The 16,784-nt window shown below is 55.0% G+C and overlaps 18 non-coding genes across 18 annotated transcripts; all 18 read right to left on the bottom strand.

Annotated features, from left to right (window-relative positions):
• Window positions 1–122: 122 nt before the first annotated feature.
• Window positions 123–241, bottom strand: LOC126140844 (5S ribosomal RNA). The gene has a single exon (XR_007529362.1). It is a non-coding gene; the product is annotated as a 5S ribosomal RNA (ribosomal RNA).
• An 834-nt stretch (window positions 242–1,075) lies between these two features.
• LOC126140912 (5S ribosomal RNA) lies at window positions 1,076–1,194 on the bottom strand. The gene has a single exon (XR_007529423.1). It is a non-coding gene; the product is annotated as a 5S ribosomal RNA (ribosomal RNA).
• An 836-nt stretch (window positions 1,195–2,030) lies between these two features.
• On the bottom strand, window positions 2,031–2,149 carry LOC126140584 (5S ribosomal RNA). Its single transcript, XR_007529126.1, has one exon. It is a non-coding gene; the product is annotated as a 5S ribosomal RNA (ribosomal RNA).
• An 826-nt stretch (window positions 2,150–2,975) lies between these two features.
• Window positions 2,976–3,094, bottom strand: LOC126140843 (5S ribosomal RNA). The gene has a single exon (XR_007529361.1). It is a non-coding gene; the product is annotated as a 5S ribosomal RNA (ribosomal RNA).
• An 834-nt stretch (window positions 3,095–3,928) lies between these two features.
• Window positions 3,929–4,047, bottom strand: LOC126140911 (5S ribosomal RNA). Its single transcript, XR_007529422.1, has one exon. It is a non-coding gene; the product is annotated as a 5S ribosomal RNA (ribosomal RNA).
• An 836-nt stretch (window positions 4,048–4,883) lies between these two features.
• LOC126140582 (5S ribosomal RNA) lies at window positions 4,884–5,002 on the bottom strand. Its single transcript, XR_007529125.1, has one exon. It is a non-coding gene; the product is annotated as a 5S ribosomal RNA (ribosomal RNA).
• An 837-nt stretch (window positions 5,003–5,839) lies between these two features.
• On the bottom strand, window positions 5,840–5,958 carry LOC126140770 (5S ribosomal RNA). The gene has a single exon (XR_007529295.1). It is a non-coding gene; the product is annotated as a 5S ribosomal RNA (ribosomal RNA).
• Window positions 5,959–6,784: 826 nt separating this feature from the next.
• Window positions 6,785–6,903, bottom strand: LOC126140842 (5S ribosomal RNA). The gene has a single exon (XR_007529360.1). It is a non-coding gene; the product is annotated as a 5S ribosomal RNA (ribosomal RNA).
• An 836-nt stretch (window positions 6,904–7,739) lies between these two features.
• Window positions 7,740–7,858, bottom strand: LOC126140581 (5S ribosomal RNA). The gene has a single exon (XR_007529124.1). It is a non-coding gene; the product is annotated as a 5S ribosomal RNA (ribosomal RNA).
• An 836-nt stretch (window positions 7,859–8,694) lies between these two features.
• LOC126140580 (5S ribosomal RNA) lies at window positions 8,695–8,813 on the bottom strand. Its single transcript, XR_007529123.1, has one exon. It is a non-coding gene; the product is annotated as a 5S ribosomal RNA (ribosomal RNA).
• An 836-nt stretch (window positions 8,814–9,649) lies between these two features.
• On the bottom strand, window positions 9,650–9,768 carry LOC126140579 (5S ribosomal RNA). The gene has a single exon (XR_007529122.1). It is a non-coding gene; the product is annotated as a 5S ribosomal RNA (ribosomal RNA).
• An 836-nt stretch (window positions 9,769–10,604) lies between these two features.
• LOC126140578 (5S ribosomal RNA) lies at window positions 10,605–10,723 on the bottom strand. The gene has a single exon (XR_007529121.1). It is a non-coding gene; the product is annotated as a 5S ribosomal RNA (ribosomal RNA).
• Window positions 10,724–11,559: 836 nt separating this feature from the next.
• On the bottom strand, window positions 11,560–11,678 carry LOC126140576 (5S ribosomal RNA). Its single transcript, XR_007529119.1, has one exon. It is a non-coding gene; the product is annotated as a 5S ribosomal RNA (ribosomal RNA).
• An 836-nt stretch (window positions 11,679–12,514) lies between these two features.
• On the bottom strand, window positions 12,515–12,633 carry LOC126140575 (5S ribosomal RNA). The gene has a single exon (XR_007529118.1). It is a non-coding gene; the product is annotated as a 5S ribosomal RNA (ribosomal RNA).
• An 836-nt stretch (window positions 12,634–13,469) lies between these two features.
• LOC126140574 (5S ribosomal RNA) lies at window positions 13,470–13,588 on the bottom strand. Its single transcript, XR_007529117.1, has one exon. It is a non-coding gene; the product is annotated as a 5S ribosomal RNA (ribosomal RNA).
• Window positions 13,589–14,424: 836 nt separating this feature from the next.
• LOC126140861 (5S ribosomal RNA) lies at window positions 14,425–14,543 on the bottom strand. Its single transcript, XR_007529377.1, has one exon. It is a non-coding gene; the product is annotated as a 5S ribosomal RNA (ribosomal RNA).
• Window positions 14,544–15,379: 836 nt separating this feature from the next.
• On the bottom strand, window positions 15,380–15,498 carry LOC126140573 (5S ribosomal RNA). The gene has a single exon (XR_007529116.1). It is a non-coding gene; the product is annotated as a 5S ribosomal RNA (ribosomal RNA).
• An 836-nt stretch (window positions 15,499–16,334) lies between these two features.
• LOC126140570 (5S ribosomal RNA) lies at window positions 16,335–16,453 on the bottom strand. Its single transcript, XR_007529115.1, has one exon. It is a non-coding gene; the product is annotated as a 5S ribosomal RNA (ribosomal RNA).
• Between the last annotated feature and the right edge of the window lie 331 nt (window positions 16,454–16,784).

The raw sequence follows: 16,784 nt of genomic DNA, 5'->3' as shown, positions 1-16,784 counted from the left end.
TTAATTACTGCATTTTCGTACCATTACAGTAGTTTAAAAGGCTTAAGGAAGCATCTTTGTCACAACAGAAAGGTAGTTTGAAAATTGGGCTGGCGACATAACAAAAAACATAACAGGAAGGGAGCCAACAGCTCCCGGGTTTCCCAGGCGGTCACCCATCCAAGTACTAGCCGGGCCCGATGATGCTTAACTTCGGTGATCGGACGAGAACCGGTGTATTCATCATGGTATGGCCGTTGGCGCTCATCTAATGTAGGAGCACGGCAGAATTCGCGTTCGGCTTTTCTCCCAACACACAAAATGTTAGTTTTCGGCCGCATTTGACGAAAGCGCTTCCTTCCGCAACCGCCAGTTCCTCGAGGACGGCGCGGGGAGGCGCGCCCGGCGTCCCAGCAGAGTGACGACCGAATTGGCGGGCGCACCGCCGCGTGTGTGAGACGCACTGCTGCTCGTTGCACCCCCTGTCATTCGCTGGGCGCGTGCAGCCTTCGACACTAGCGGAGGACGCATCTTGTCCCTGGTGTTCAGCGGAGGGCCTGTGCGGGGTGTGCCAGTGTCGTGCTGGAGGGCCCACTGATAGCGATGTGGGCTTCCTCGCCTCGCCTCGCCTCACACCAGGTGTCTGCGTAGTTTGCAGTGCATTCGCACTATTCCTATCCCTGTCCCTGTCCCCGTCCCGACTTGTCCCGACTTTGCTCGACTGCCGCTCGCTGCCGCTCGGGTCGTGGTCCATATGACAGCGCAAGCACGACAAACGTCTGCGGGACGAGACGAGACGAGACGAGACGAGACGACTAAGGAATAAATTCGTGGTTACAAATCAAATTTGGAACTCTACACTCCTACAAAACAATAGGCGGTACGTATTTCAGAATTCACCTGCCGATTCGTACTGTTTTGTCGTTTTCAAAGTCTTCTTGGCAAACGTGGTTAGCACATTCTCCCTCAAACTGAGTTAATTACTGCATTTTCGTACCATTACAGTAGTTTAAAAGGCTTAAGGAAGCATCTTTGTCACAACAGAAAGGTAGTTTGAAAATTGGACTGGCGACATAACAAAAAAAAACAGGAAGGGAGCCAACAGCACCCGGGTTTCCCAGGCGGTCACCCATCGAAGTACTAGCCGGGCCCGATGATGCTTATCTTCGGTGATCGGACGAGAACCGGTGTATTCATCATGGTATGGCCGTTGGCGCTCATCTAATGTAGGAGCACGGCAGAATTCGCGTTCCGCTTTTCTCCCAACACACAAAATGTTAGTTTTCGGCCGCATTTGACGAAAGCGCTTCCTTCCGCAACCGCCAGTTCCTTGAGGACGGCGCGGGGAGGCGCGCCCGGCGTCCCAGCAGAGTGACGGCTGAATTGGCGGGCGCACCGCCGCGTGTGTGAGACGCACTGCTGCTCGTTGCACCCCCTGTCATTCGCTGGGCGCGTGCAGCCTTCGACACTAGCGGAGGACGCATCTTGTCCCTGGTGCTCAGCGGAGGGCCTGTGCGGGGTGCGCCAGTGTCGTGCTGTAGGGCCCACTGGTAGCGATGTGGGCTTCCTCGCCTCGCCTCGCCTCACACCAGGTGTCTGCGTAGTTTGCAGTGCATTCGCACCATTCCTATCCCTGTCCCTGTCCCCGTCCCGACTTGTCCCGACTTTGCTCGACTGCCGCTCGCTGCCGCTCGGGTCGTGGTCCATATGACAGCGCAAGCACGACAAACGTCTGCGGGACGAGACGAGACGAGACGAGACGAGACGACTAAGGAATAAATTCGTGGTTACAAATCAAATTTGGAACTCCACACTCCTACACAACAATAGGCGGTACGTATTTCAGAATTCACCTGCCGATTCGTACTGTTTTGTCGTTTTCAAAGTCTTCTTGGCAAACGTGGTTAGCACATTCTCCCTCAAACTGAGTTAATTACTGCATTTTCGTACCATTACAGTAGTTTAAAAGGCTTAAGGAAGCATCTTTGTCACAACAGAAAGGTAGTTTGAAAATTGGGCTGGCGACATAACAAAAAACATAACAGGAAGGGAGCCAACAGCACCCGGGTTTCCCAGGCGGTCACCCATCCAAGTACTAGCCGGGCCCGATGATGCTTAACTTCGGTGATCGGACGAGAACCGGTGTATTCATCATGGTATGGCCGTTGGCCCTCATCTAATGTAGGAGCACGGCAGAATTCGCGTTCGGCTTTTCTCCCAACACACAAAATGTTAGTTTTCGGCCGCATTTGACGAAAGCGCTTCCTTCCGCAACCGCCAGTTCCTCGAGGACGGCGCGGGGAGGCGCGCCCGGCGTCCCAGCAGAGTGACGACCGAATTGGCGGGCGCACCGCCGCGTGTGTGAGACGCACTGCTGCTCGTTGCACCCCCTGTCATTCGCTGGGCGCGTGCAGCCTTCGACACTAGCGGAGGACGCATCTTGTCCCTGGTGTTCTGCGGAGGGCCTGTGCGGGGTGCGCCAGTGTCGTGCTGGAGGGCCCACTGGTAGCGATGTGGGCTTCCTCGCCTCGCCTCGCCTCACACCAGGTGTCTGCGTAGTTTGCAGTGCATTCGCACCATTCCTATCCCTGTCCCTGTCCCCGTCCCGACTTGTCCCGACTTTGCTCGACTGCCGCTCGCTGCCGCTCGGGTCGTGGTCCATATGACAGCGCAAGCACGACAAACGTCTGCGGGACGAGACGAGACGAGACGACTAAGGAATAAATTCGTGGTTACAAATCAAATTTGGAACTCTACACTCCTACACAACAATAGGCGGTACGTATTTCAGAATTCACCTGCCGATTCGTACTGTTTTGTCGTTTTCAAAGTCTTCTTGGCAAACGTGGTTAGCACATTCTCCCTCAAACTGAGTTAATTACTGCATTTTCGTACCATTACAGTAGTTTAAAAGGCTTAAGGAAGCATCTTTGTCACAACAGAAAGGTAGTTTGAAAATTGGGCTGGCGACATAACAAAAAACATAACAGGAAGGGAGCCAACAGCTCCCGGGTTTCCCAGGCGGTCACCCATCCAAGTACTAGCCGGGCCCGATGATGCTTAACTTCGGTGATCGGACGAGAACCGGTGTATTCATCATGGTATGGCCGTTGGCGCTCATCTAATGTAGGAGCACGGCAGAATTCGCGTTCGGCTTTTCTCCCAACACACAAAATGTTAGTTTTCGGCCGCATTTGACGAAAGCGCTTCCTTCCGCAACCGCCAGTTCCTCGAGGACGGCGCGGGGAGGCGCGCCCGGCGTCCCAGCAGAGTGACGACCGAATTGGCGGGCGCACCGCCGCGTGTGTGAGACGCACTGCTGCTCGTTGCACCCCCTGTCATTCGCTGGGCGCGTGCAGCCTTCGACACTAGCGGAGGACGCATCTTGTCCCTGGTGTTCAGCGGAGGGCCTGTGCGGGGTGTGCCAGTGTCGTGCTGGAGGGCCCACTGATAGCGATGTGGGCTTCCTCGCCTCGCCTCGCCTCACACCAGGTGTCTGCGTAGTTTGCAGTGCATTCGCACTATTCCTATCCCTGTCCCTGTCCCCGTCCCGACTTGTCCCGACTTTGCTCGACTGCCGCTCGCTGCCGCTCGGGTCGTGGTCCATATGACAGCGCAAGCACGACAAACGTCTGCGGGACGAGACGAGACGAGACGAGACGAGACGACTAAGGAATAAATTCGTGGTTACAAATCAAATTTGGAACTCTACACTCCTACAAAACAATAGGCGGTACGTATTTCAGAATTCACCTGCCGATTCGTACTGTTTTGTCGTTTTCAAAGTCTTCTTGGCAAACGTGGTTAGCACATTCTCCCTCAAACTGAGTTAATTACTGCATTTTCGTACCATTACAGTAGTTTAAAAGGCTTAAGGAAGCATCTTTGTCACAACAGAAAGGTAGTTTGAAAATTGGACTGGCGACATAACAAAAAAAAACAGGAAGGGAGCCAACAGCACCCGGGTTTCCCAGGCGGTCACCCATCGAAGTACTAGCCGGGCCCGATGATGCTTATCTTCGGTGATCGGACGAGAACCGGTGTATTCATCATGGTATGGCCGTTGGCGCTCATCTAATGTAGGAGCACGGCAGAATTCGCGTTCCGCTTTTCTCCCAACACACAAAATGTTAGTTTTCGGCCGCATTTGACGAAAGCGCTTCCTTCCGCAACCGCCAGTTCCTTGAGGACGGCGCGGGGAGGCGCGCCCGGCGTCCCAGCAGAGTGACGGCTGAATTGGCGGGCGCACCGCCGCGTGTGTGAGACGCACTGCTGCTCGTTGCACCCCCTGTCATTCGCTGGGCGCGTGCAGCCTTCGACACTAGCGGAGGACGCATCTTGTCCCTGGTGCTCAGCGGAGGGCCTGTGCGGGGTGCGCCAGTGTCGTGCTGTAGGGCCCACTGGTAGCGATGTGGGCTTCCTCGCCTCGCCTCGCCTCACACCAGGTGTCTGCGTAGTTTGCAGTGCATTCGCACCATTCCTATCCCTGTCCCTGTCCCCGTCCCGACTTGTCCCGACTTTGCTCGACTGCCGCTCGCTGCCGCTCGGGTCGTGGTCCATATGACAGCGCAAGCACGACAAACGTCTGCGGGACGAGACGAGACGAGACGAGACGAGACGACTAAGGAATAAATTCGTGGTTACAAATCAAATTTGGAACTCCACACTCCTACACAACAATAGGCGGTACGTATTTCAGAATTCACCTGCCGATTCGTACTGTTTTGTCGTTTTCAAAGTCTTCTTGGCAAACGTGGTTAGCACATTCTCCCTCAAACTGAGTTAATTACTGCATTTTCGTACCATTACAGTAGTTTAAAAGGCTTAAGGAAGCATCTTTGTCACAACAGAAAGGTAGTTTGAAAATTGGGCTGGCGACATAACAAAAAACATAACAGGAAGGGAGCCAACAGCACCCGGGTTTCCCAGGCGGTCACCCATCCAAGTACTAGCCGGGCCCGATGATGCTTAACTTCGGTGATCGGACGAGAACCGGTGTATTCATCATGGTATGGCCGTTGGCCCTCATCTAATGTAGGAGCACGGCAGAATTCGCGTTCGGCTTTTCTCCCAACACACAAAATGTTAGTTTTCGGCCGCATTTGACGAAAGCGCTTCCTTCCGCAACCGCCAGTTCCTCGAGGACGGCGCGGGGAGGCGCGCCCGGCGTCCCAGCAGAGTGACGACCGAATTGGCGGGCGCACCGCCGCGTGTGTGAGACGCACTGCTGCTCGTTGCACCCCCTGTCATTCGCTGGGCGCGTGCAGCCTTCGACACTAGCGGAGGACGCATCTTGTCCCTGGTGTTCTGCGGAGGGCCTGTGCGGGGTGCGCCAGTGTCGTGCTGGAGGGCCCACTGGTAGCGATGTGGGCTTCCTCGCCTCGCCTCGCCTCACACCAGGTGTCTGCGTAGTTTGCAGTGCATTCGCACCATTCCTATCCCTGTCCCTGTCCCCGTCCCGACTTGTCCCGATTTGCTCGACTGCCGCTCGCTGCCGCTCGGGTCGTGGTCCATATGACAGCGCAAGCACGACAAACGTCTGCGGGACGAGACGAGACGAGACGAGACGAGACGACTAAGGAATAAATTCGTGGTTACAAATCAAATTTGGAACTCTACACTCCTACACAACAATAGGCGGTGACGTATTTCAGAAATCACCTGCCGATTCGTACTGTTTTGTCGTTTTCAAAGTCTTCTTGGCAAACTTGGTTAGCACATTCTCCCTCAAACTGAGTTAATTACTGCATTTTCGTACCATTACAGTAGTTTAAAAGGCTTAAGGAAGCATCTTTGTCACAACAGAAAGGTAGTTTGAAAATTGGGCTGGCGACATAAAAAAAAAAAAAAACAGGAATGGAGCCAACAGCACCCGGGTTTCCCAGGCGGTAACCCATCCAAGTACTAGCCGGGCCCGATGATGCTTAACTTCGGTGATCGGACGAGAACCGGTGTATTCATCATGGTATGGCCGTTGGCGCTCATCTAATGTAGGAGCACGGCAGAATTCGCGTTCCGCTTTTCTCCCAACACACAAAATGTTAGTTTTCGGCCGCATTTGACGAAAGCGCTTCCTTCCGCAACCGCCAGTTCCTCGAGGACGTCGCGGGGAGGCGCGCCCGGCGTCCCAGCAGAGTGACGGCCGAATTGGCGGGCGCACCGCCGCGTGTGTGAGACGCACTGCTGCTCGTTGCACCCCCTGTCATTCGCTGGGCGCGTGCAGCCTTCGACACTAGCGGAGGACGCATCTAGTCCCTGGTGCTCAGCGGAGGGCCTGTGCGGGGTGCGCCAGTGTCGTGCTGGAGGGCCCACTGGTAGCGATGTGGGCTTCCTCGCCTCGCCTCGCCTCACACCAGGTGTCTGCGTAGTTTGCAGTGCATTCGCACCATTCCTATCCCTGTACCTGTCCCCGTCCCGACTTGTCCCGACTTTGCTCGACTGCCGCTCGCTGCCGCTCGGGTCGTGGTCCATATGACAGCGCAAGCACGACAAACGTCTGCGGGACGAGACGAGACGAGACGACTAAGGAATAAATTCGTGGTTACAAATCAAATTTGGAACTCTACACTCCTACACAACAATAGGCGGTACGTATTTCAGAATTCACCTGCCGATTCGTACTGTTTTGTCGTTTTCAAAGTCTTCTTGGCAAACGTGGTTAGCACATTCTCCCTCAAACTGAGTTAATTACTGCATTTTCGTACCACTACAGTAGTTTAAAAGGCTTAAGGAAGCATCTTTGTCACAACAGAAAGGTAGTTTGAAAATTGGGCTGGCGACATAACAAAAAACATAACAGGAAGGGAGCCAACAGCTCCCGGGTTTCCCAGGCGGTCACCCATCCAAGTACTAGCCGGGCCCGATGATGCTTAACTTCGGTGATCGGACGAGAACCGGTGTATTCATCATGGTATGGCCGTTGGCGCTCATCTAATGTAGGAGCACGGCAGAATTCGCGTTCGGCTTTTCTCCCAACACACAAAATGTTAGTTTTCGGCCGCATTTGACGAAAGCGCTTCCTTCCGCAACCGCCAGTTCCTCGAGGACGGCGCGGGGAGGCGCGCCCGGCGTCCCAGCAGAGTGACGGCCGAATTGGCGGGCGCACCGCCGCGTGTGTGAGACGCACTGCTGCTCGTTGCACCCCCTGTCATTCGCTGGGCGCGTGCAGCCTTCGACACTAGCGGAGGACGCATCTTGTCCCTGGTGTTCAGCGGAGGGCCTGTGCGGGGTGCGCCAGTGTCGTGCTGGAGGGCCCACTGATAGCGATGTGGGCTTCCTCGCCTCGCCTCGCCTCACACCAGGTGTCTGCGTAGTTTGCAGTGCATTCGCACTATTCCTATCCCTGTCCCTGTCCCCGTCCCGACTTGTCCCGACTTTGCTCGACTGCCGCTCGCTGCCGCTCGGGTCGTGGTCCATATGACAGCGCAAGCACGACAAACGTCTGCGGGACGAGACGAGACGAGACGAGACGAGACGACTAAGGAATAAATTCGTGGTTACAAATCAAATTTGGAACTCTACACTCCTACAAAACAATAGGCGGTACGTATTTCAGAATTCACCTGCCGATTCGTACTGTTTTGTCGTTTTCAAAGTCTTCTTGGCAAACGTGGTTAGCACATTCTCCCTCAAACTGAGTTAATTACTGCATTTTCGTACCATTACAGTAGTTTAAAAGGCTTAAGGAAGCATCTTTGTCACAACAGAAAGGTAGTTTGAAAATTGGGCTGGCGACATAACAAAAAACTTAACAGGAAGGGAGCCAACAGCACCCGGGTTTCCCAGGCGGTCACCCATCCAAGTACTAGCCGGGCCCGATGATGCTTAACTTCGGTGATCGGACGAGAACCGGTGTATTCATCATGGTATGGCCGTTGGCCCTCATCTAATGTAGGAGCACGGCAGAATTCGCGTTCGGCTTTTCTCCCAACACACAAAATGTTAGTTTTCGGCCGCATTTGACGAAAGCGCTTCCTTCCGCAACCGCCAGTTCCTCGAGGACGGCGCGGGGAGGCGCGCCCGGCGTCCCAGCAGAGTGACGGCCGAATTGGCGGGCGCACCGCCGCGTGTGTGAGACGCACTGCTGCTCGTTGCACCCCCTGTCATTCGCTGGGCGCGTGCAGCCTTCGACACTAGCGGAGGACGCATTTTGTCCCTGGTGTTCAGCGGAGGGCCTGTGCGGGGTGGGCCAGTGTCGTGCTGGAGGGCCCACTGGTAGCGATGTGGGCTTCCTCGCCTCGCCTCGCCTCACACCAGGTGTCTGCGTAGTTTGCAGTGCATTCGCACCATTCCTATCCCTGTCCCGGTCCCCGTCCCGACTTGTCCCGACTTTGCTCGACTGCCGCTCGCTGCCGCTCGGGTCGTGGTCCATATGACAGCGCAAGCACGACAAACGTCTGCGGGACGAGACGAGACGAGACGAGACGAGACGACTAAGGAATAAATTCGTGGTTACAAATCAAATTTGGAACTCTACACTCCTACACAACAATAGGCGGTACGTATTTCAGAATTCACCTGCCGATTCGTACTGTTTTGTCGTTTTCAAAGTCTTCTTGGCAAACGTGGTTAGCACATTCTCTCTCAAACTGAGTTAATTACTGCATTTTCGTACCATTACAGTAGTTTAAAAGGCTTAAGGAAGCATCTTTGTCACAACAGAAAGGTAGTTTGAAAATTGGGCTGGCGACATAACAAAAAACATAACAGGAAAAGAGCCAACAGCACCCGGGTTTCCCAGGCGGTCACCCATCCAAGTACTAGCCGGGCCCGATGATGCTTAACTTCGGTGATCGGACGAGAACCGGTGTATTCATCATGGTATGGCCGTTGGCGCTCATCTAATGTAGGAGCACGGCAGAATTCGCGTTCGGCTTTTCTCCCAACACACAAAATGTTAGTTTTCGGCCGCATTTGACGAAAGCGCTTCCTTCCGCAACCGCCAGTTCCTCGAGGACGGCGCGGGGAGGCGCGCCCGGCGTCCCAGCAGAGTGACGGCCGAATTGGCGGGCGCACCGCCGCGTGTGTGAGACGCACTGCTGCTCGTTGCACCCCCTGTCATTCGCTGGGCGCGTGCAGCCTTCGACACTAGCGGAGGACGCATCTTGTCCCTGGTGCTCAGCGGAGGGCCTGTGCGGGGTGCGCCAGTGTCGTGCTGGAGGGCCCACTGGTAGCGATGTGGGCTTCCTCGCCTCGCCTCGCCTCACACCAGGTGTCTGCGTAGTTTGCAGTGCATTCGCACCATTCCTATCCCTGTCCCGGTCCCCGTCCCGACTTGTCCCGACTTTGCTCGACTGCCGCTCGCTGCCGCTCGGGTCGTGGTCCATATGACAGCGCAAGCACGACAAACGTCTGCGGGACGAGACGAGACGAGACGAGACGAGACGACTAAGGAATAAATTCGTGGTTACAAATCAAATTTGGAACTCTACACTCCTACACAACAATAGGCGGTACGTATTTCAGAATTCACCTGCCGATTCGTACTGTTTTGTCGTTTTCAAAGTCTTCTTGGCAAACGTGGTTAGCACATTCTCCCTCAAACTGAGTTAATTACTGCATTTTCGTACCATTACAGTAGTTTAAAAGGCTTAAGGAAGCATCTTTGTCACAACAGAAAGGTAGTTTGAAAATTGGGCTGGCGACATAACAAAAAACATAACAGGAAAAGAGCCAACAGCACCCGGGTTTCCCAGGCGGTCACCCATCCAAGTACTAGCCGGGCCCGATGATGCTTAACTTCGGTGATCGGACGAGAACCGGTGTATTCATCATGGTATGGCCGTTGGCGCTCATCTAATGTAGGAGCACGGCAGAATTCGCGTTCGGCTTTTCTCCCAACACACAAAATGTTAGTTTTCGGCCGCATTTGACGAAAGCGCTTCCTTCCGCAACCGCCAGTTCCTCGAGGACGGCGCGGGGAGGCGCGCCCGGCGTCCCAGCAGAGTGACGGCCGAATTGGCGGGCGCACCGCCGCGTGTGTGAGACGCACTGCTGCTCGTTGCACCCCCTGTCATTCGCTGGGCGCGTGCAGCCTTCGACACTAGCGGAGGACGCATCTTGTCCCTGGTGCTCAGCGGAGGGCCTGTGCGGGGTGCGCCAGTGTCGTGCTGGAGGGCCCACTGGTAGCGATGTGGGCTTCCTCGCCTCGCCTCGCCTCACACCAGGTGTCTGCGTAGTTTGCAGTGCATTCGCACCATTCCTATCCCTGTCCCGGTCCCCGTCCCGACTTGTCCCGACTTTGCTCGACTGCCGCTCGCTGCCGCTCGGGTCGTGGTCCATATGACAGCGCAAGCACGACAAACGTCTGCGGGACGAGACGAGACGAGACGAGACGAGACGACTAAGGAATAAATTCGTGGTTACAAATCAAATTTGGAACTCTACACTCCTACACAACAATAGGCGGTACGTATTTCAGAATTCACCTGCCGATTCGTACTGTTTTGTCGTTTTCAAAGTCTTCTTGGCAAACGTGGTTAGCACATTCTCCCTCAAACTGAGTTAATTACTGCATTTTCGTACCATTACAGTAGTTTAAAAGGCTTAAGGAAGCATCTTTGTCACAACAGAAAGGTAGTTTGAAAATTGGGCTGGCGACATAACAAAAAACATAACAGGAAGGGAGCCAACAGCACCCGGGTTTCCCAGGCGGTCACCCATCCAAGTACTAGCCGGGCCCGATGATGCTTAACTTCGGTGATCGGACGAGAACCGGTGTATTCATCATGGTATGGCCGTTGGCGCTCATCTAATGTAGGAGCACGGCAGAATTCGCGTTCGGCTTTTCTCCCAACACACAAAATGTTAGTTTTCGGCCGCATTTGACGAAAGCGCTTCCTTCCGCAACCGCCAGTTCCTCGAGGACGGCGCGGGGAGGCGCGCCCGGCGTCCCAGCAGAGTGACGGCCGAATTGACGGGCGCACCGCCGCGTGTGTGAGACGCACTGCTGCTCGTTGCACCCCCTGTCATTCGCTGGGCGCGTGCAGCCTTCGACACTAGCGGAGGACGCATCTTGTCCCTGGTGCTCAGCGGAGGGCCTGTGCGGGGTGCGCCAGTGTCGTGCTGGAGGGACCACTGGTAGCGATGTGGGCTTCCTCGCCTCGCCTCGCCTCACACCAGGTGTCTGCGTAGTTTGCAGTGCATTCGCACCATTCCTATCCCTGTCCCTGTCCCCGTCCCGACTTGTCCCGACTTTGCTCGACTGCCGCTCGCTGCCGCTCGGGTCGTGGTCCATATGACAGCGCAAGCACGACAAACGTCTGCGGGACGAGACGAGACGAGACGAGACGAGACGACTAAGGAATAAATTCGTGGTTACAAATCAAATTTGGAACTCTACACTCCTACACAACAATAGGCGGTACGTATTTCAGAATTCACCTGCCGATTCGTACTGTTTTGTCGTTTTCAAAGTCTTCTTGGCAAACGTGGTTAGCACATTCTCTCTCAAACTGAGTTAATTACTGCATTTTCGTACCATTACAGTAGTTTAAAAGGCTTAAGGAAGCATCTTTGTCACAACAGAAAGGTAGTTTGAAAATTGGGCTGGCGACATAACAAAAAACATAACAGGAAGGGAGCCAACAGCACCCGGGTTTCCCAGGCGGTCACCCATCCAAGTACTAGCCGGGCCCGATGATGCTTAACTTCGGTGATCGGACGAGAACCGGTGTATTCATCATGGTATGGCCGTTGGCGCTCATCTAATGTAGGAGCACGGCAGAATTCGCGTTCGGCTTTTCTCCCAACACACAAAATGTTAGTTTTCGGCCGCATTTGACGAAAGCGCTTCCTTCCGCAACCGCCAGTTCCTCGAGGACGGCGCGGGGAGGCGCGCCCGGCGTCCCAGCAGAGTGACGGCCGAATTGGCGGGCGCACCGCCGCGTGTGTGAGACGCACTGCTGCTCGTTGCACCCCCTGTCATTCGCTGGGCGCGTGCAGCCTTCGACACTAGCGGAGGACGCATTTTGTCCCTGGTGTTCAGCGGAGGGCCTGTGCGGGGTGCGCCAGTGTCGTGCTGGAGGGCCCACTGGTAGCGATGTGGGCTTCCTCGCCTCGCCTCGCCTCACACCAGGTGTCTGCGTAGTTTGCAGTGCATTCGCACCATTCCTATCCCTGTCCCGGTCCCCGTCCCGACTTGTCCCGACTTTGCTCGACTGCCGCTCGCTGCCGCTCGGGTCGTGGTCCATATGACAGCGCAAGCACGACAAACGTCTGCGGGACGAGACGAGACGAGACGAGACGAGACGACTAAGGAATAAATTCGTGGTTACAAATCAAATTTGGAACTCTACACTCCTACACAACAATAGGCGGTACGTATTTCAGAATTCACCTGCCGATTCGTACTGTTTTGTCGTTTTCAAAGTCTTCTTGGCAAACGTGGTTAGCACATTCTCTCTCAAACTGAGTTAATTACTGCATTTTCGTACCATTACAGTAGTTTAAAAGGCTTAAGGAAGCATCTTTGTCACAACAGAAAGGTAGTTTGAAAATTGGGCTGGCGACATAACAAAAAACATAACAGGAAAAGAGCCAACAGCACCCGGGTTTCCCAGGCGGTCACCCATCCAAGTACTAGCCGGGCCCGATGATGCTTAACTTCGGTGATCGGACGAGAACCGGTGTATTCATCATGGTATGGCCGTTGGCGCTCATCTAATGTAGGAGCACGGCAGAATTCGCGTTCGGCTTTTCTCCCAACACACAAAATGTTAGTTTTCGGCCGCATTTGACGAAAGCGCTTCCTTCCGCAACCGCCAGTTCCTCGAGGACGGCGCGGGGAGGCGCGCCCGGCGTCCCAGCAGAGTGACGGCCGAATTGGCGGGCGCACCGCCGCGTGTGTGAGACGCACTGCTGCTCGTTGCACCCCCTGTCATTCGCTGGGCGCGTGCAGCCTTCGACACTAGCGGAGGACGCATCTTGTCCCTGGTGCTCAGCGGAGGGCCTGTGCGGGGTGCGCCAGTGTCGTGCTGGAGGGCCCACTGGTAGCGATGTGGGCTTCCTCGCCTCGCCTCGCCTCACACCAGGTGTCTGCGTAGTTTGCAGTGCATTCGCACCATTCCTATCCCTGTCCCGGTCCCCGTCCCGACTTGTCCCGACTTTGCTCGACTGCCGCTCGCTGCCGCTCGGGTCGTGGTCCATATGACAGCGCAAGCACGACAAACGTCTGCGGGACGAGACGAGACGAGACGAGACGAGACGACTAAGGAATAAATTCGTGGTTACAAATCAAATTTGGAACTCTACACTCCTACACAACAATAGGCGGTACGTATTTCAGAATTCACCTGCCGATTCGTACTGTTTTGTCGTTTTCAAAGTCTTCTTGGCAAACGTGGTTAGCACATTCTCCCTCAAACTGAGTTAATTACTGCATTTTCGTACCATTACAGTAGTTTAAAAGGCTTAAGGAAGCATCTTTGTCACAACAGAAAGGTAGTTTGAAAATTGGGCTGGCGACATAACAAAAAACATAACAGGAAAAGAGCCAACAGCACCCGGGTTTCCCAGGCGGTCACCCATCCAAGTACTAGCCGGGCCCGATGATGCTTAACTTCGGTGATCGGACGAGAACCGGTGTATTCATCATGGTATGGCCGTTGGCGCTCATCTAATGTAGGAGCACGGCAGAATTCGCGTTCGGCTTTTCTCCCAACACACAAAATGTTAGTTTTCGGCCGCATTTGACGAAAGCGCTTCCTTCCGCAACCGCCAGTTCCTCGAGGACGGCGCGGGGAGGCGCGCCCGGCGTCCCAGCAGAGTGACGGCCGAATTGGCGGGCGCACCGCCGCGTGTGTGAGACGCACTGCTGCTCGTTGCACCCCCTGTCATTCGCTGGGCGCGTGCAGCCTTCGACACTAGCGGAGGACGCATCTTGTCCCTGGTGCTCAGCGGAGGGCCTGTGCGGGGTGCGCCAGTGTCGTGCTGGAGGGACCACTGGTAGCGATGTGGGCTTCCTCGCCTCGCCTCGCCTCACACCAGGTGTCTGCGTAGTTTGCAGTGCATTCGCACCATTCCTATCCCTGTCCCTGTCCCCGTCCCGACTTGTCCCGACTTTGCTCGACTGCCGCTCGCTGCCGCTCGGGTCGTGGTCCATATGACAGCGCAAGCACGACAAACGTCTGCGGGACGAGACGAGACGAGACGAGACGAGACGACTAAGGAATAAATTCGTGGTTACAAATCAAATTTGGAACTCTACACTCCTACACAACAATAGGCGGTACGTATTTCAGAATTCACCTGCCGATTCGTACTGTTTTGTCGTTTTCAAAGTCTTCTTGGCAAACGTGGTTAGCACATTCTCTCTCAAACTGAGTTAATTACTGCATTTTCGTACCATTACAGTAGTTTAAAAGGCTTAAGGAAGCATCTTTGTCACAACAGAAAGGTAGTTTGAAAATTGGGCTGGCGACATAACAAAAAACATAACAGGAAGGGAGCCAACAGCACCCGGGTTTCCCAGGCGGTCACCCATCCAAGTACTAGCCGGGCCCGATGATGCTTAACTTCGGTGATCGGACGAGAACCGGTGTATTCATCATGATATGGCCGTTGGCCCTCATCTAATGTAGGAGCACGGCAGAATTCGCGTTCGGCTTTTCTCCCAACACACAAAATGTTAGTTTTCGGCCGCATTTGACGAAAGCGCTTCCTTCCGCAACCGCCAGTTCCTCGAGGACGGCGCGGGGAGGCGCGCCCGGCGTCCCAGCAGAGTGACGGCCGAATTGGCGGGCGCACCGCCGCGTGTGTGAGACGCACTGCTGCTCGTTGCACCCCCTGTCATTCGCTGGGCGCGTGCAGCCTTCGACACTAGCGGAGGACGCATTTTGTCCCTGGTGTTCAGCGGAGGGCCTGTGCGGGGTGCGCCAGTGTCGTGCTGGAGGGCCCACTGGTAGCGATGTGGGCTTCCTCGCCTCGCCTCGCCTCACACCAGGTGTCTGCGTAGTTTGCAGTGCATTCGCACCATTCCTATCCCTGTCCCGGTCCCCGTCCCGACTTGTCCCGACTTTGCTCGACTGCCGCTCGCTGCCGCTCGGGTCGTGGTCCATATGACAGCGCAAGCACGACAAACGTCTGCGGGACGAGACGAGACGAGACGAGACGAGACGACTAAGGAATAAATTCGTGGTTACAAATCAAATTTGGAACTCTACACTCCTACACAACAATAGGCGGTACGAATTTCAGAATTCACCTGCCGATTCGTACTGTTTTGTCGTTTTCAAAGTCTTCTTGGCAAACGTGGTTAGCACATTCTCTCTCAAACTGAGTTAATTACTGCATTTTCGTACCATTACAGTAGTTTAAAAGGCTTAAGGAAGCATCTTTGTCACAACAGAAAGGTAGTTTGAAAATTGGGCTGGCGACATAACAAAAAACATAACAGGAAAAGAGCCAACAGCACCCGGGTTTCCCAGGCGGTCACCCATCCAAGTACTAGCCGGGCCCGATGATGCTTAACTTCGGTGATCGGACGAGAACCGGTGTATTCATCATGGTATGGCCGTTGGCGCTCATCTAATGTAGGAGCACGGCAGAATTCGCGTTCGGCTTTTCTCCCAACACACAAAATGTTAGTTTTCGGCCGCATTTGACGAAAGCGCTTCCTTCCGCAACCGCCAGTTCCTCGAGGACGGCGCGGGGAGGCGCGCCCGGCGTCCCAGCAGAGTGACGGCCGAATTGGCGGGCGCACCGCCGCGTGTGTGAGACGCACTGCTGCTCGTTGCACCCCCTGTCATTCGCTGGGCGCGTGCAGCCTTCGACACTAGCGGAGGACGCATCTTGTCCCTGGTGCTCAGCGGAGGGCCTGTGCGGGGTGCGCCAGTGTCGTGCTGGAGGGCCCACTGGTAGCGATGTGGGCTTCCTCGCCTCGCCTCGCCTCACACCAGGTGTCTGCGTAGTTTGCAGTGCATTCGCACCATTCCTATCCCTGTCCCTGTCCCCGTCCCGACTTGTCCCGACTTTGCTCGACTGCCGCTCGCTGCCGCTCGGGTCGTGGTCCATATGACAGCGCAAGCACGACAAACGTCTGCGGGACGAGACGAGACGAGACGAGACGAGACGACTAAGGAATAAATTCGTGGTTACAAATCAAATTTGGAACTCTACACTCCTACACAACAATAGGCGGTACGTATTTCAGAATTCACCTGCCGATTCGTACTGTTTTGTCGTTTTCAAAGTCTTCTTGGCAAACGTGGTTAGCACATTCTCCCTCAAACTGAGTTAATTACTGCATTTTCGTACCATTACAGTAGTTTAAAAGGCTTAAAGAAGCAACTTTGTCACAACAGAAAGGTAGTTTGAAAATTGGGCTGGCGACATAACAAAAAACATAACAGGAAAAGAGCCAACAGCACCCGGGTTTCCCAGGCGGTCACCCATCCAAGTACTAGCCGGGCCCGATGATGCTTAACTTCGGTGATCGGACGAGAACCGGTGTATTCATCATGGTATGGCCGTTGGCGCTCATCTAATGTAGGAGCACGGCAGAATTCGCGTTCGGCTTTTCTCCCAACACACAAAATGTTAGTTTTCGGCCGCATTTGACGAAAGCGCTTCCTTCCGCAACCGCCAGTTCCTCGAGGACGGCGCGGGGAGGCGCGCCCGGCGTCCCAGCAGAGTGACGGCCGAATTGGCGGGCGCACCGCCGCGTGTGTGAGACGCACTGCTGCTCGTTGCACCCCCTGTCATTCGCTGGGCGCGTGCAGCCTTCGACACTAGCGGAGGACGCATCTTGTCCCTGGTGCTCAGCGGAGGGCCTGTGCGGGGTGCGCCAGTGTCGTGCTGGAGGGCCC

The sequence above is a fragment of the Schistocerca cancellata genome, unplaced genomic scaffold, assembly GCF_023864275.1.
Source record: "Schistocerca cancellata isolate TAMUIC-IGC-003103 unplaced genomic scaffold, iqSchCanc2.1 HiC_scaffold_705, whole genome shotgun sequence".
Taxonomy (NCBI): Eukaryota; Metazoa; Arthropoda; class Insecta; order Orthoptera; family Acrididae; genus Schistocerca; species Schistocerca cancellata.
The sequence above is the reverse complement of the archived record's forward strand: the minus strand, read 5'-3'. Positions and strand labels throughout refer to the sequence as shown.